Source organism: Vulpes lagopus, chromosome 1 (genome assembly GCF_018345385.1).
Source record: "Vulpes lagopus strain Blue_001 chromosome 1, ASM1834538v1, whole genome shotgun sequence".
Lineage (NCBI taxonomy): Eukaryota > Metazoa > Chordata > Mammalia > Carnivora > Canidae > Vulpes > Vulpes lagopus.
In genome coordinates this window covers 20,714,610-20,731,874 of record NC_054824.1, presented here as the reverse complement: position 1 = coordinate 20,731,874, position 17,265 = coordinate 20,714,610, and the positions used below count along the sequence as shown (strand labels likewise).

General features: G+C 34.6%; 1 protein-coding gene across 5 annotated transcripts in view; it reads right to left on the bottom strand.

The window, feature by feature from the left end:
* The window catches only part of EPHA7 (EPH receptor A7), a 170,104-nt gene that overhangs the window by 122,146 nt on the left and 30,693 nt on the right, over positions 1 to 17,265 (bottom strand). The window lies entirely within an intron of this gene.

Genomic DNA, 17,265 nt, shown 5'->3' with positions numbered 1-17,265 from the left:
CTGGTTTAGTTCTTGTTTTAATGAATAACTAACTCACCCTTCATGAATCAGTTAAAAGCCTAACTCCTCCTAAAGCTACTAAAGTGGACAGTACAAACTGGTCTGTATGACATACCACAATTATGGCATTAATGCTGTCATATTTATTTTTCCATGTATATGTCTTCCAGTTCCCTGTGCGACCTTCAAGGGCAGAGATTATGATATGTGTATCTATACAACCCAGAGCCTAGCACAATGTCTAGCACATAGCAAAAAGTTAACCTGCATTTACTGAATGAATCATTATTCATCTTGCAATATTAGGCATCTGGTAATAACTGTCCCATTTACCAAAGGCTAATTCACCAAAACAACTTAGTAAACTTTTTATAGTAATCAGATCCATGGAAACAGCATGGCACATTCTTAAGTAGAATGTAGCAGAATCCTGACTGTATCGGTTAAAGGAAGATATTTCATGGGCTCTTATTCTTAAGGAGGTTCCCCTTATGCTGTAGAAGGAGACAATTGCACACCCATGTTTAGATTAATGCTTTAGATAATTTCTAACATGATCCTATGAGCATCCTTAACACAGTAACATGAATAAGTGAAGGAGATGTGAAATATTTTATAAGCATATAATTAGAGCATTTTTCTTTGAACATGGTAAAGAAAAGTTCCAGAAGGAAAACTACTAGTTGTGAATTATAAATCATAATAAAACTGTCAGTGTAAGGTTCTTTTCTAAGACAAAAAAGATCAAGTGATAGCTCCCCATTCTTAAAAAGACCATTTTTCCTTAAATATATGACCTACCCAACCTCAAAAACAAGAATATCCTAGTTGTAGATAATCTAGAATTCCCATATTCTAGAAAGTACACATATACTTTCATTTCTGTTAGTAATTTGAAACTAGACAGGCCACTATTAAAATAAATTCTTGTAATTAACATTTCTATTGGAAAACACAGAAATATCACTGATGCCTTACATTATGAAAAATGATTTCAATTTATTTCTTACTGGCTCTCTTTTAAATTTTAAAAACAATTATTGTAAACAAAAAAGCTAATTTAAATACAATGGGCCGTTACATCTTTTCTTTTAAGTATAAACACACAAATATCCACACACCATTCTGTATCTTTGTCTTTTTGCATTGAATTTCAGATGTCTCTAAGATAAATTAATTCATTCTGCATATGACCTATGCAGAGGGGCATGACAAAAGTAAGGGTTAAAGCCTACTTATATGTACATATATTTTACTTTTTTCATATTTAAAAAAATATTTTATTTTTTTATTCATGAGAGATGCAGAGGCAGAGACACAGGCAGAGGGTGAAGCAGACTCCCTGCAAGGAGCCTGATGTGGGACTTGATTCCAGGACCCTGGGATCATGACCTGAGCCAAAGCCAGATGCTCAACCACTGAGCCACCCAGCCATCCCCTCTCTTTTCAAATAAAAACTAACAGACAAGAAAACTGGATAAGAACATTAAGTACCTTACCATAAAGAATGAGCTCAAAAAAAGTAATGTAAGTACTACAAAGTACATTTAAATATGAAATAATTGAAAACTTCGTAAGTTAAATATTGATTTTTACATGGTAGAGGATAATAATGTAAATGTGTATATTTCCAAACAAAAAATGTGTTGGACATTCTTGCAAAGGAAAGTATAAACTGGAATATAACGATCCATTCTATTTCTACACCAATGATGCTATAATATAGCACAATATATGCACAAAAGTTGGCAGTGCATTAAATATTCCTAGTTAATCAGAATCAAGTAATCTCAACACCTACCTAAAGGTTTTGAAAATATCAACCTATACTAACCAGATTACAGGTAGTCAAGAAGGAAAAAAGCAGTTCAAAGATTGTGTGCAATATTAATGGTAAAGAACATACAGGAGAAAAACAATAACTCATTGTGAAGACACACTGTGACAGTTGGAAACCAGGTGGAATAGGTCAGACAATACTTTTAGAATAATTTTTTTCAACATTTAAGTTGAATTACTCTTTTATAAATGTTCAACAGAGTGATTAGAATACCAGTTGTGTATATGTCTAAATAAACAGAATGTCTATAAGCCACAATGTAATAGACTTTTAGGGAAAATCAAGCATTGTATAAGAATTTGTGAAACCCTTTTATAAGTGGATGTATACCAATGAAAAATGAGGCATCTGATGCTTGAAAATTTTCATATGTTCTTATTTTATTTCACCATAATGAAAATAGCAAATAATAACTATGGCATGATAAGACCGATGGAGATCCCTGCCAAATGCCAATGATGATAAGAGGAGAGAGTCCTAACCTCACAAGAATATGACTTTTGCCATTTTTCAATATGACTATCTTAGAGTTTAAATTAGCAGTCCTTTAGGAGGCTAAAAAGCTGAATCTTTTCAAAGCTACAAATGTTAAAATGGTATGTCTAATCATAATGTCAGTAAAGCTTTGGAGTTCTAGAATTCTCCCAAAATGAAGTCCTTCTTTTTTTTAAGATTTTATTTATTTATTCATGAGAGACACAGAGAGAGGCAGAGACATAGGCAGAGGGAGAAACAGGCCCCGTGCAGGGAGCCCGATGTGGGACTCGATCCCAGGACTCCTGGATCATGTCCTGAGCTGAAGGCAGATGCTTAACCCCTGAGTCACTCAGGCATCCCCAAATCTTTCTTTTATCAAAGAAAGAAAGGGACAATACCACCTCACACCAGTGAGAATGGGGAAAATTAACAAGGCAGGAAACCACAAATGTTGGAGAGGATGTGGAGAAAGGGGAACCCTCTTGCACTGTTGGTGGGAATGTGAACTGGTGCAGCCACTCTGGAAAACTGTGTGGAGGTTCCTCAAAGAGTTAAAAATAGATCTGCCCTACGACCCTGCAATTGCACTGCTGGGGATTTACCCCAAAGTGAAATGCCAGGACACCTGCATCCCGATGTTTATAGCATCAATGCCCACAGTAGCCAAACTGTGGAAGAAGCCTCGGTGTCCATCGAAAGATGAATGGATAAAGAAGATGTAGTTTATGTATACAATGGAATATTACTCAGCCATTAGAAATGACAAATACCCACCATTTGCTTTGATGTGGATGGACCTGGAGGGTATAATGCTGAGTGAAATAAGTCAATCGGAGAAGGGCAAACATTATATGGTCTCATTCATTTGGGGAATATAAAAAAGAGTGAAAGGGAGTAAAGGGGAAAGGAGAAAAAATGAGTGGGAAATATCAGAAAGGGAGTCAGGACATGAGAGACTCCTAACTCTGAGAAACGAACAAGGGGTAGTAAAAAAGGGAGGTGGGTGGGGGGTGGGGTAACTGGGTGATGGGCACTGAGGGGGGCACTTGATGGGATGAGCACTGGGTGTTATGCTGTATGTTGGCAAATTGAGCTCCAATAAAAAAAAAAAGAAAAAGAAAAGAAAAAAAAAAGAAAGGGACAAGTGTTGAGTGCTATAAAAATATTTTGCAAAATTAGAATTTGGAGGAAACAATTTTTTATCAAGATAAGGTATATCACTCTTTACTTACTATCTTCATTATATCTTTGCTTTATTAAGTTTTCCATCTAAGTTGTATCACGCAAAGTAAACTGGCATTCCAATGCATCCCCTTCTGAAGAATCATGAGCTTAACATAAGCATGCTATTTACTAATGGATAAATATATTGCATGCTTTCTTGAAAAAGGAAAAAAAATAAATTGTATTCTGATTCCCATTTTACATATTTTATTAATAATATATGAAGGAACAAATCCTTTTACAATACACCTCAGTGTTTCATAAATACCCCTACTATTAACTTCCAGAGAGAAACAGCGTAACAATAAATAAAGAAGCATTTATCAAATGTCAGAAGAAACAATAAGAAAGTAGTAGAATATTGGGGCACCTGGGTGGGTCAGTGGTTGAGTGTCTGCCTTTGGCTCAGGGTCCTGGGATTGAGTCCCTCATCGGGTTCCTCACAAGAAGCTACTTCTCCCTCTGCCTATGTCTCTGCCTCTCTCTGTGTCTCTCGTGAATAAAAAAATAAAATCTTAAAAAAGTAGTAGAATATTGAATTTCCAACTAACAGAAAGCACTAAAATTACATGGAGTCTTATAAAAGGTATTTAACTAGAGCATTTTTTTAAGTCAGGCTTGAATTTAGAGCCATTTATATCAAGAAGTAAGCTATGTGGTGCTAAACTTTCTGAAGAAGATTCATTACAAATGCATTTGCTATAATTCCAAATCTCATCTCCCTATGAAGCCATATCTGACCTCTGGTTTAAACAACTGAGTCCCTCCTGTCTCTTCCCATTTCTATAATTAATCACTATAGCTAAAATGTATACTTCTGTCTCTGTCTGTCCATCTATCTATCTCATGCAGGGTACATTACACTCTCACTGCAATCTTGCAAGATAGTTATCATACTCTTCCAATCAAATATAAAGGTGTTAATTATATTTCCTTGATATTTCACAAGAGTTTGGTCCTTCGAAGACTTCCTTCTGAGTGTAATGCCTGACTAAGCAAGTCTGTAATAGTGCCCAGGATGATAGGGTCTCAAGCATAGTTACGTATTTTGCAATTTTACCTGCCAAAATAGAAGAATCCTGTATACATGAATATATATTGACGATTAAAAAAAAGTTTATAGATCAGTAGAGAACAGTATTTATAAGAAGGCAACCTATGGGACCAAACACCTTATGTTCAAACCCTAGGTTTGAATGCCAGATCTACCACTAGACCACTAGATAGGAAACTGCCTAGGAAAAGTAAGTTTGTTTTTTTTTTTTCATAATAGAATTCTTATGTGAACTAAAGAAATTACAAAAGTGCCTAGCACACATGAGCATTTTATACATGTCAATAATATTATAATTACTATGTTAACATAGTAGAGAACACTATTTTTTAATTAAGAATATTTAGCTTCCACTAAAATGTAAAAAAAGAAAAAAACACTTCTGGAATATTCTCCAACATTTTTACAAGCAATCTGTTTAACTGCATCATTATAGAAATTATGTAGCTAAATGTCTGGAAGTTTCATTTTAGGAATTCATTTAATAGGTTTGACAGTTAAAGAAATCATATACAAAGAGTTCTTTGAAATAACATCATTTTAAAAAATCTTCACTTGAAATTTAACCTATTTTCTCTTCTGTTGTTTTGGTCTGAATAAATCTACTTTGTTTAGTATGTTATTTAGGTAGAGGTACAATTTCACCCTATACTCTACAATGAAAGGAAATATGCCAAATACACATTTCAAACTGTGTAACTTGCCATGTAATAACCAAAATAAAACAACATAAGACAGGCTGATAAAAACTCGGAGATTTGAAAGGGTCAAGAAAAACTCTAATACACTACAGGCAGCTATTACAGATAAAACATTCACTGAAAAGAGAGGCAGAGAGAGAGAAAGAGAGAAGGAAGGAAAAGTCATGAAGAAAGAATAGATTTCTATGAAAATACAACTTATTTTCAAGTTAGTTACTGAGTTTTCTTTGCTATTCTTAACAGTAATGTAATCATCCATACACATGATAGCAATCTGCTTTCCATCCATATCTGTAAAGTCTGACATTTTTTTCTAAAGACAACTAAGAAAAATGAAAACTACCATTCTCTTTCTTCATGACCACTAAAGAAGAAAAATCACAGTATTTTAGGACTTCTGTCATTATTTCTCTTAGCAAGCATGTCCACAAAGCCTTCATTATGAGAGATTTATGATATATAGACATGAGAGAAGTTAGGCAGAAGGAAGTGGGGCCTTCTCATAATTAATAACAAGTCTGAAGATAATAATCGAGAGAGAGAGAACACTCCAGAAAGCATGCCATACTGTCAGCATCAGTGACCAAGTGACATTTCGTGGTTTCATTTTCACATACTAATACAACACTGGTAGTCCACAAACAACTCACATGAAAACAACTGATCGTAGTGTATGATAACAGAACCCCAAAGATGTCTCACCCACGTACAGGAATATATGCAGCTGATTTTCTGGAAAATTGTATCCATCCATTATAAGAACCATTCACTGTCTTCCATTCAGGTGCATTTGAACAAAAACAAAGACTATATACATAAGTGCATCCCCAATAACTCAAGCCCTGCCCTTTGGGAAGAAATGTAAGACTTCTTCAATTCTTCAGTCCTGGGTCCCAAGTCAAAGACTCATGCAGACTCATTCATTCTCTCTTTACACCTTTAAGGCAGATCCTCAAAGCACAAATTCACTGTCTTTTCTTATCTTATATTTCTGTCATTCATTCTATTCCTCGGACGTCTTTGCCTTCTGAAACAAGTAGTCCAGAGTCCTCATCACTTTCACATTCCTCACAAAATCTAAAAGTAGTCACATTGATCCTTTACATTTTGCTAATTATCATCAAATATAGATCTAAAAACAATTTACATAGGAATTAAAAGGCTCCAATATATTATAAAGTTATCCATGTGACATAGGGGTATAATTTTTAACTTTCCAGTGCAATACTTCCCAAGTGGGGGTTATTTTGCCCCCAGGAAACATTTTGCAATGCCTGCAGACATTTGTGATCATTTTAACTGAGTGATGTTACTGGCATCTGGTGGGTAAATATCAGCGGTGCTGCTAAACAACCTACAGAACTTGCCACAACAACAATTATCTGGCACAAATGTCAACAGTGCTACTCTTGAGAAACCTTGCTTTCCTACAAATAGGTATCTGTTCATCCTACTTCTGAGTCCTAGTTGTCACCTTGTTAAGGAAGTCCTGTCCTAACCAGGGGGAAAAAAATTACAGTTAGACTTTTTGATATGCAAACAAAATAGGACATGATTTTGCCATAAAAGTTAGTTTTAGCTTTTATAAACTTAGTTTTTCTCAAAATTTCTCCAGCTAAAGCCCTAGATTATTTGCTTAAAAAATAACCTCGCTTGAAATTTCTATTTAAAAAGGTTTAAAATTTTTTTTAAAATGCTACATAGATGTGACAGAAACATTCTTCTTATCACTATCCCCTCTCTCCTATCAGTGTCACCATTTCAAATTTCCATCTACATATAAGGTATGTCTCCAGTTAAGAAATCCAGCTTAACGTAGAATTAAACAACAACAACAACAACAACAAAAAATAAAGCCTGAACTTGTTTTTCCTTCAGAAGCAGGAAACATGGAGGTTTTACTTCCTTCTCCCTTAATATCAAGCTAATTCTTGTCCATTATTCTTTTGACAATCTCAATACAGTAACCCTGTGACAAATGTTTATCTTATTTACTCTACTATCTTCCTGTACAGTTATTCACGTATTCATCATCCAACAAATATTATGAATGTTTCTTACGTGCTCACTATGCAAAGAACTGTAGACATTATGGGAAGAAAGACAGGCATAATCCTTGTCCTCACAGAGTTCTGTCTGGTGGAAGGCCAATAATTCAACAAGCAATTCTAAAAAGCGTGATGTATCACGAACAGGAATCAGTGCAAGGACACAGATAAGTGGCATCTCTTCTGGTGTAAGTGAAACCTGCAGAATAAGTAGGAAAAATGCGAAAGAGAGGGGAAGGAGATTCTTCACAGGCAAAGACAGAACAGAGAGGAAAAAGATCATGGCAATCTGAGGCAATGGCAGGATGTCAATATGCCGGAATGTAGGATACAGATGGCAGAGGAGCAAGTGATGATGCTGGTAAGAGGCAGGGGCGAGAGTTAAGGAGCTTTTATTTCATTCTAAGAGGAACAGAAAGCCACAGAAGGATTTTGAGTAGACAACGTTTATATGATAAGACTCATATTTAGAAACATCACTGTAGCTGCAGTGGATCAGCAGGAAGCAGAAAAAGGGAAGAGAGAAAAGACAGGGCCATGGTAACAGGTGGAAGATCATGGTGTGGTGGACTGGAACAGGACGCAGGGGTTCATTTGAGAGAGCTGGACATTCAGTAAATCTATGGGAGGTAGAATCAAGAGATTTTTATTAGATAGTCCCCAGTTTCTACTCTTACATTTTTCCAATTATCCAGCTCACGCCAGCAGTTTTGGTTTTAAAATATTGGAAATTAAAATGCAGTTTGATTTACGATAGCTAAGAGGGTCCTCACAGCACCATATGAGATATGCAATGCAAGCAAATTTCCCTCATTCAATAGATAAAGTGGAGGCTTAGAGACGTTAAGTAACTGATACCAATTTATAATGTTACTAGGTGGTAATAATGGGCTTAGAACCCAGCCAGCAGTTTCTGAATCCAGTTCAGTTTCTAGTGGCATGTTTCTTCTGGAACTACACCTCTGCCAAAGTCCTGGGCTGTTTGGTGGATACTGTGCAGTCTTGCACCTGATTACTGTCAAGTATAATTTTCTAATCACTTCATAAATGTGTATGTATATTCAGTAACCATCTCACAAAGAAATGGGGGGGGAAAGTCATAAACTCTGATTATATGGAATATAACTAAATGAATAAAATCATAAATAGACATTTATATTAATATAAGCAATACAGGAAAAAAGAGATCTATTAGTGCTGTCCAGGCTAAAACTATGTTTCACATGGATTAGTTGGCAGTATGATCAGAATATAAATATTTAATGAATTATGAAAATCAAATTTGCCTTCATGTAAGTTCACTCTAAATGCACATTAATTCCAGAGAAGCAAAAAAAGTTAAATTGCCTCTTCCCCCAAAACATAATTTTTCTTTCCATCTAGTTGCATTTGACAAGTAATCCTATAAGGTGCTTTACCTTCTCAGCTCTAAATTTGACTCAAAAAAAGCCTATAATTAATTTGCTATCATGAAATATGAATACCCGAGTCACAATTTAATGACTTAACTATAGGATAAAATAATTACTTTTGTTAGTAGATATAACTACCAGTTACACATACATAAATTTTATTTTGTATATGGGAGGTAACAACTTTATATTCTAAAAAACCAAAACATACTAGAATATAAATTAAAAAGTGATTATTTTGGAAATTTATAAAATGTGTGGTGAGAGGACACCAAATGCCTTACATAGAAGGTAACTATATAATTCATCATCTCGGCCAGGACCCTTTCAAGACTGAAAGGAGGGCCATTAATAACAACGGAATGAGTGTCACCTTAATCACTAGAATGAGATAACAACAAGGGGAAATGGCTTTTCTAAGAGTTCCTGAAATTCCAATGATGAGCCCCTAATAAAATTCACTTTAGTATACAACTGTAGTAACTAAATAACCTGGACATATACCAAAATTCCAAAATTTGGAGATTTGGGAAATTTTAGCAGCAAGCTCCTCTACACGTTTTTTGAATTAAGATCAATATACTTCACAATAACAACTTGCTTAAAACTGAGTTTAAAACTGTGAGAAGGTTTTATGGCTATTTGCTTTTAACCTTCTTCCACAGTAACTAAAGTACCCCGTATACTGCTAGAACCGGGGGTCCTTGCCACAAGTTACAAATCAGATGTCAATCTCCAATAGCATTTTAAAAAATCTATTATTATTTCCATTAACTCTATTAAATCTGTAAGAACAATACCCAATTAACTTTGAAAAGTACAGCACAAACACCAAACAAATCCAACAAATAATAGGGTTATTTCTCTCACAATTCTTGCATGTCAGTTTTAAACTGTCACAGGACAAAGTAAATATTTTGGTAGGGGCAAAGAAAAATGCTTTAACTCAGAACCATTACGGTGTGAGCTGTGACAAGAACCACTCACAATATATAATACAAAAGCAATATGCTGCCACAGAAGCATTCCTCCATGGATAGGAGACATTTTAATCCGTTTTTTGTAAAGAACGGGAGGAATTACAGAGTTGAAACAGAAACAGAACTTTTTAACATGCCTGGAGAAAGAAATATCCATTAGTAAGCAGCATTCTCACTGGGATTGCATTTCTTGAATATTCTCCATCAAGGAGATGAGAATATCAGTTTTTACACGTTAGTCCAGGAAAGTGATAGTCTGAAATTAGAGCTGCTAAAAACAGGCAGGTACTGTGAAATTCAAGGAAATGCTGCATCAAGAAGCTGGGGGAACGAAAAAAAGGATAAAATTCTCTTTATCCTTACAAAATTGGCACATTATTCCAAGTGAGGTAACAGGCAGAGCCTCACAGCAGATTAAAAAGAATTTGAGGACAAATGTTTCATTCAGTAGGTCTTTCTATATAGCAGATAACTTTCCACCCAGTAAAGGAAAGCCTCGTCTTTTATTAACTCCATTTGAAGGTTTGTGTTACTATATAAAACCCCTCTTTTTCACATAGTCATGAATGTGTTGGCGAGTGCCTCTACATCATTCATACTTATAAAATCCAACATGGCAGGTGGTCCTTAATTTTTCACTGTTAAAAGCTCTGCAGAAGGTGACTGCCTTGTTGCCATTTGCTTTTCATTTGCTTCACTTACCATTTTAAAAAAGTGCCTCCCTGAACATTTTCAAAGAGCATCTTAGTTAAAAATAATAGTCTTCTTTAGAAAAACACAGAGTAGATTTTTCTGATTTTTGTTTTTTTTTTTACTGTTTTACAATCAGGTATACTCATTTCAAAGGATCACATTTGCTATTTACAAATCCATCTATTTTCACTACTCCCTGTACATATGTCCTTGACAATACCATTATACACAGAGAAAATTCCAAGGTGATGAATTTTAAGTTAAAAGGAAAATAAGCAGTAAAAGCAAGTCATTATTTTTTTTAAGTTACTGGGTTGGTAAGTAATTCATATTTTCATAAATTAAGAACTTAAAAGAAATAGTGGGGAATGCAAGTAAGATCTAATGCAATATGCCTTTAAAAGATAATACCGTGTTTTACTAAATTCCCTGAAACAAAACAAAGATTTCTGTTTAAAAAAAAAATTCATTTTGAAATATGTCCTTAAAAACCAGAACCTTTCTGTTTAATTTATTCTGTAGGGCAAATAAGCTGCTTCTTTTGACTTTGTGATTATTAACACATGTAGTTAGTAATTCTAACAACTGGATAATTAATAAACATTAGCAAATTAATCACAAATTAAGTTAAATTAATCACAAATTATTTCACAAATTAAAAAGCTTAAAAACTGTATCAAAGGTTGTTGGAACCAATGAGCTAATAAGTTAGGAGAAAAAAGTCATTACAGTCTGGAATTCTAAGAGAATCCCCTCTCCCCCACCCCCACCCTTTTTCTCACACCCTGTGATCCTCTCATCTCAATTCTTTAGCTTCATTTTTGGAGAGATGAATTGATAGCATTTCTGTCTGTCAACATGCCCAGCCATACTTATGCCACCATCATCAATCAGAATTTTATTTTTTTTATTTCCCACTCACAAACTGAAATGACTCACTTTGATCTCAGTCTTGAATCTTGTTCCTTTCCCACTATAATCCTGCTTTCTATGCTCTTCTCCTACAAGGATCCTAGATGATCATTTTCCCAACTGTGTTTGCAAACACTGCTCCAAATATAGTAATATTTGAACTACACAAAAAGGATTTATCTTAAAGTCAACCCTCCACATTCTATCAATCAAATAAGTTTAGCAAACTCTGGACAGAAACGGTCTTTAATACAATCTTTCAAAGCTTTCTTCTCTTATTATGAACTCTCCAAATGGAACAGATCCCATTTTATGTGCACTATCCAAATAACTTAACTCTTAACGACTTTGCAACAATTTACTTTGTTATTGCCTTCTTTTCTTCAAGACAAAACTGTTTATTCTCATTCCAGCGATTTTCTCACATTACCATTCATTCTTGGCTCATGTGAATTTGGTTTCTGCCCTTACCATTATCTAGGTGATGGAATGACACCCCCGTGAAAAGCCCTCCTACCAGGATTTAATCTAACTTGTCTCCCCAGCTTTCTCCACTACTTTCTACTACTACCACTTTCACAGATTATCTCTGACAAGCCACTACTACACACAGCCAACATCTACAACCACATTCATTTTAAAGGGAGAAGCCCACACTGTCAGGTTTTCTGACCTGTCAAGGATGAGACTAGCAAATGCAGGTATTTGAAACTACTCTCTCATTCTTTGTCCAATGTACTCAATCAAAGTCTTTATCTTATTTTTAGGAGCCCAGCATTAAGAGTTCAATTTAAGTGACCCATCCTTTGATAGGAGAGTCTCATTCCCCATTGTCTTAAATCTTTGAGGTAATTTACATCATTTCACACACCACACAAGCAGTTAGACTAAAATTTACCAAGCACTAATTTTTGATCTTGGGATGTCACTCAGTAATATGCATTATATAATTTAATGTTAATAATAATATCAGATATCACTCAGAATCCATAGATTCTATCGTCATACTCAATTTGAAATGAAGAATCTGAAATTATATGAGATTAAGTAATTTGCCTAAGGTCATAATTAGTAAATAAAATAAAAATTTGACTCCAACTAAAATGTCGTAACTTAGAAAATTAACTTAATTTTCATAAGAAGCAGAAAAATTAAATATTCTGGGACTTCTAGAACAAGGAAGTTCAATTTTGACCTTGAAGATCAGAGGGGCTTACCTGAAGAAGCTAACACTTGGGCTTTTGAAGGACACAAAATATATGAATATTTTGTGAAGATATGGAAGAAAAGCCATGTCAAGAAAATGAAATAAGCAAAATAGAAAATATTGAAAACAAAAAAGTAAAGGCTACATTTAGAAACTACTGACAAACCAAATCAGTCTGGCTGAAGTAAAACGGGCTTTAAAAGAATAGTAGTAATGGGGTGCCTGAGTGCTATAGTCAGTTTAAGCCTCCAGCTCTTAGTTTTGGCTTAGGTCTTGATCTCAGGGTCATGGGATGCAACCTGGCAGCAGGCTCCACGCTGGGAGCTTAAGATTCTCTCCCCTCCCCCAGCCCCACTCTCTCACTCTTCATCTCTCTAAAAAATTTTTTAAAAAATTAAAAAAAAATTAAAAAAAAGAATCTCTCCCTCTGCCCCCCCATATATATATATATATATATATATATATATATACATATATATATATATATATTTTTTTTTTTTTTTTTTTAAGGATAGTAGGGGGGTAACTGGGTGGCTCAGTGGTCCAGCGTCTGCCTTTAGCTCAGGTCGTGATCCTGGGGTCCCAGAATCAGAGTCTCACATTGGGCTCCCCACAGGCACCCTGCTTCTCCTTCTGTGTCTCTGCCTCTGTGTGTCTCTCATTAATAAATAAATTAAATATTTAAAAAATAACAAATAATAATAATTAATTTTTAAAAAGGAGAGTAGTAAAAGATAACTCAAAATTCTAATGCCATGTGTCACCCTTTAGATGTTGTCTTTCCAAGCATTAGTTCTACCTCTGTGTTGTCCCTAACACAACCCTTGCTTCCCATTCTCCATAACAGGGTCCTTGAGTCACTGGAAAGGAGCTGTTGCTTTCAGCTTCTCCCACCTCTAATCCAGTTTCCAACTTCCTTTTCATTTATTACCATAACACAACTTTAATTATATACCCTTCTTAAAAGTTCTTGATGATCTCCTCATGTCTATAAAAGGTACTACAAATTCCTTCATATAACATAAAAAGCCACCTCTCCCAAGATTTAATACAATTTATCATCTATTTTTCCAGCTTTAGTACTATAATCCTTTTCACACAAACCCCAACTATCTGATCACCAAGTATGACCTATAATTTCACATATCCCCCGTCTTTGCTCATAACATTCACAGGGCCTGGAAGTACCTTTTTATGACTTCATATCTATTGATTAAAACTCAGTGCATATACCATCTCCTGCAAGCCTTTATTTTATCCCCAATTGAAATTTATTTCCTTGTTTAATCAGAATTTGTGTGCAATTAGAATTTCCTGGCTTATGTTGTAACTAATTATTTAAACATTCATTTGTTGATGAAAATATGAAGTCTACTTGAGGTGCAGAGAATAAATGCTCAATACAATTTTGCCTTATTTTTGTAGTTTGTTTTATATAGGACTAAGCAGGGCTAGAGGCTGTAAGTTTATATATCTTAAAAAAATCCTCTTATTATACTTTACATAATTCACAGATGATTTATCTCCCTAAAATATGTTCTGTAGTCTAATATGAAAGTGAGTCTTAATTCCTTAAAAGAAATCTACCGAATGGCAGGTAAGTTAAAAATTCTATTATTAAGGGGTACCTGGGTGGCTCATTTGGTTGAACAACAGATTCTTGACTTTGGCTCATGTCATGATCTTAGAGTCCTGGGATCAAGCCCCATATCAGGCTCAGTGCTCAGCCCTCTTCCTCTGTTCCTATCCAGCTCATGCTCTCTCTCTAAGAAATAAATAAATCTAAAATAAAAAAACTGTATTCTTGATAGAACTAAGAAGCCCAGAGAATTTAGATATGCTGTATCAGACAATAAAAATGACTTGCACTACAAATACTAATGTGTATGTAATACACAGAATATACCAAGACTCAGTATGTGTTGAAAAAATTGTTTCATGATATTCACTTCCTTTGAGTAGTTTTTTATTTTGGTATCATTTTATAGTTAATATGCAATTATATATCAATTTCTTCCTCACACAAAAAACACACTTACATTTGGGGAATTAATATATAAAACCTATTACAACTCATGCTACCCATTTGGAGCTTATTCTATAAGTGGTATTCATTGCCACAAAACAATACAATTGACTGAAAATGCATAATGGCTTATTACTAACAGCAGTATCTCAAGGATTACCAATCTATAAGAGTTCTAAACTATGTATTTGTGTATATATACGTACAACGTAATTCATTTTGATAAATTTTAAATATTACAATGTGTTTAAATAGTGTAGTCTGTTCATCCAGCATTCAGAAAGAAACCATAAAAATTAAAACACTTCATAATTTTTTAAACTCCACGAAGTCCCTGTTTTCCTGCTACACCAAGTTGGTCTAGATTATATTTTAAATTAATACTAAAATATTCCTGAAAATAAGGAACCTTCTATTTGTTAACTAGAATGGTAGCCCATATTTTTAAATGACAACCAAAAATAGTACTTGTCCCCCAAATATTAATGAGAGTGAAGAACAAGGCAAGGATAGGTTGGTTAATTTTGTCATGTTCTACTTCTTTGCTCCTTTTTTTCTTTGTAAAGTTAGAGATAGATCAGATAGATAGATGCGTGTGTACATACATATGCATATACACACAGAGCAATACATGATCAATGCAGAAAACATAAAGATCATAGAATAGTCTAAAGAAAACTAAACATAACCTATATCTCACTGACCATGGATGATTCATATTAACAGTTTCATGTATGTTTTTGCACTCTTTTCCTAAAAATTCAGTTACACTATTTTTGTACTGCTTTCTTATTTGGCCTAATACAGTGAACATTTTCCCATAAATACATATATAATTTAACAACATGATTTCGGAGTCTATATGACATCTCATCTTATGGATATTCATAACAGTCTTCATCTCCTATTCTTGGATATTTAGGGTGGTACCTCCTTCCCAAGAGTCAAAGGTCTTTTTCTTACTCTAAAATAATAATTTTATAATATATAAAATTATTATAATTACCACCATCAAAATTACTTGTTGGCAATTAACTGAATATTGGACATTTATAATCTTTGTATCCTGCCTTATAGGAGTTAACCTAACTTCATGTATATGGTCAATCATTCCTCTTTTATTTACTGAGCAAGGAGGGTTAGCTATGTAGGGTGCTAGTTGTATATAAAGGTGCTAGAAGGACATAAAGGAATGCCATTATTCTGTAGAACCTATAATCTAATGGAGCCCATTACAGTAAGGCTAATGCACATCGGAAATTTGTCTGACCAGCATGACTGTGGCCTTATGGGGAAGGGTACACAGAGTTGGGAGGGGACGATGAGGAGATTAGAAGTCTTCCCCAATTAGATGGAATTTAGGCAGAAAATGATAATATATGAAAATTGCAGTGGGGAATTCAGCAGTTAGGATGCTTCAAATTATTCAGTATGGTTGAGTAATGGGGAAAAAGATAAGCAGAGGCGAGTCAGAAAGGATTTTGAATAAGATGTTAAAAAATATCTTGGGGAAAAATATATCTTTTGAATAAGATGTTAAAAAATATCTTGGGGAAAAAATATATCTTGGAAACTACATGAAGAAATGATACGTTTTAAAGAAAGCTATGGTGAGGTGGTTCAATTGGTTAAGCATCAGCCTTTAGCTCAGGTCCTGGGATCAAGCCCCATGTCAGGCTCCCTGCTCAGTGGGAAGCCCGCTTCTTTATCTCCCTCTGCCATTCCCCCCCACTTGTGTTCTCTGGCTCTATCTCTCTGTCAAATAAATAAATAAATAAAATCCTTAAAAAAATCAAAAAGAAACAAAGCCATGATATAACTCAATCTGCATTTTAAAAATAACTTCAAAGAGTAAGTAGAAAAAATTCTGAAAAGGAATAAGGCAAACTCAAACAAATAAATTAGGAGGCTACCAACTCCTGTAAGGTAGGTATGACACAGACTTAAACCAAGATAGTGTCAGTGAGATGGGGAAAACTGATTAGATATATTGAAAAGATTTTATGGAAGTAGAATCGATATGATTTCTGGATCTTTTCCAGCCACATTTACCAAAATAGAAACACAGAGCAATTCTGAGAATAATAACAATTGCAGGTAACATTTATTGATTACTCAACCTGTGTTAGACAATATGCCAAATGCTCTACAAGCACCATCCCATTTTTATGCACATGTATTATCCATTTTCTGTGTGCAAGTGTTTCCTGTATATTAGATTATTTGGTCCATACACAATCTCTGGAATTGATAGTTAATATTTTTCACTTTGAATATAAGAGACCAAGGCCTAGAAAGATTATGTAGCTTGCCTGAGCACACAGCTAATTGACCCTATGTATATCTAGTCAGAAGAGGTATTTTTAACCATTATTTAATTATTTTAGTAGAGCGATGCTACCAATCTGAAAGATGTCTCAAAAAGACTTCTGAAAATAAAATACTATTCACTCATTACAAAAGATACATAACAATAAAGATGTATTAAACTTCTCTTCAGGGATCCCTGGGTGGCGCAGCGGTTTGGCGCCTGCCTTTGGCCCAGGGTGCGATCCTGGAGACCTGGGATCGAATCCCACGTCGGGTTCCCGGTGCATGGAGCCTGCTTCTCCCTCTGCCTGTGTCTCTGCCTCTCTCTCTCTGTCTCTCATGAATAAATAAATAAATCTTTAAAAAAAATAAATAAAAAAT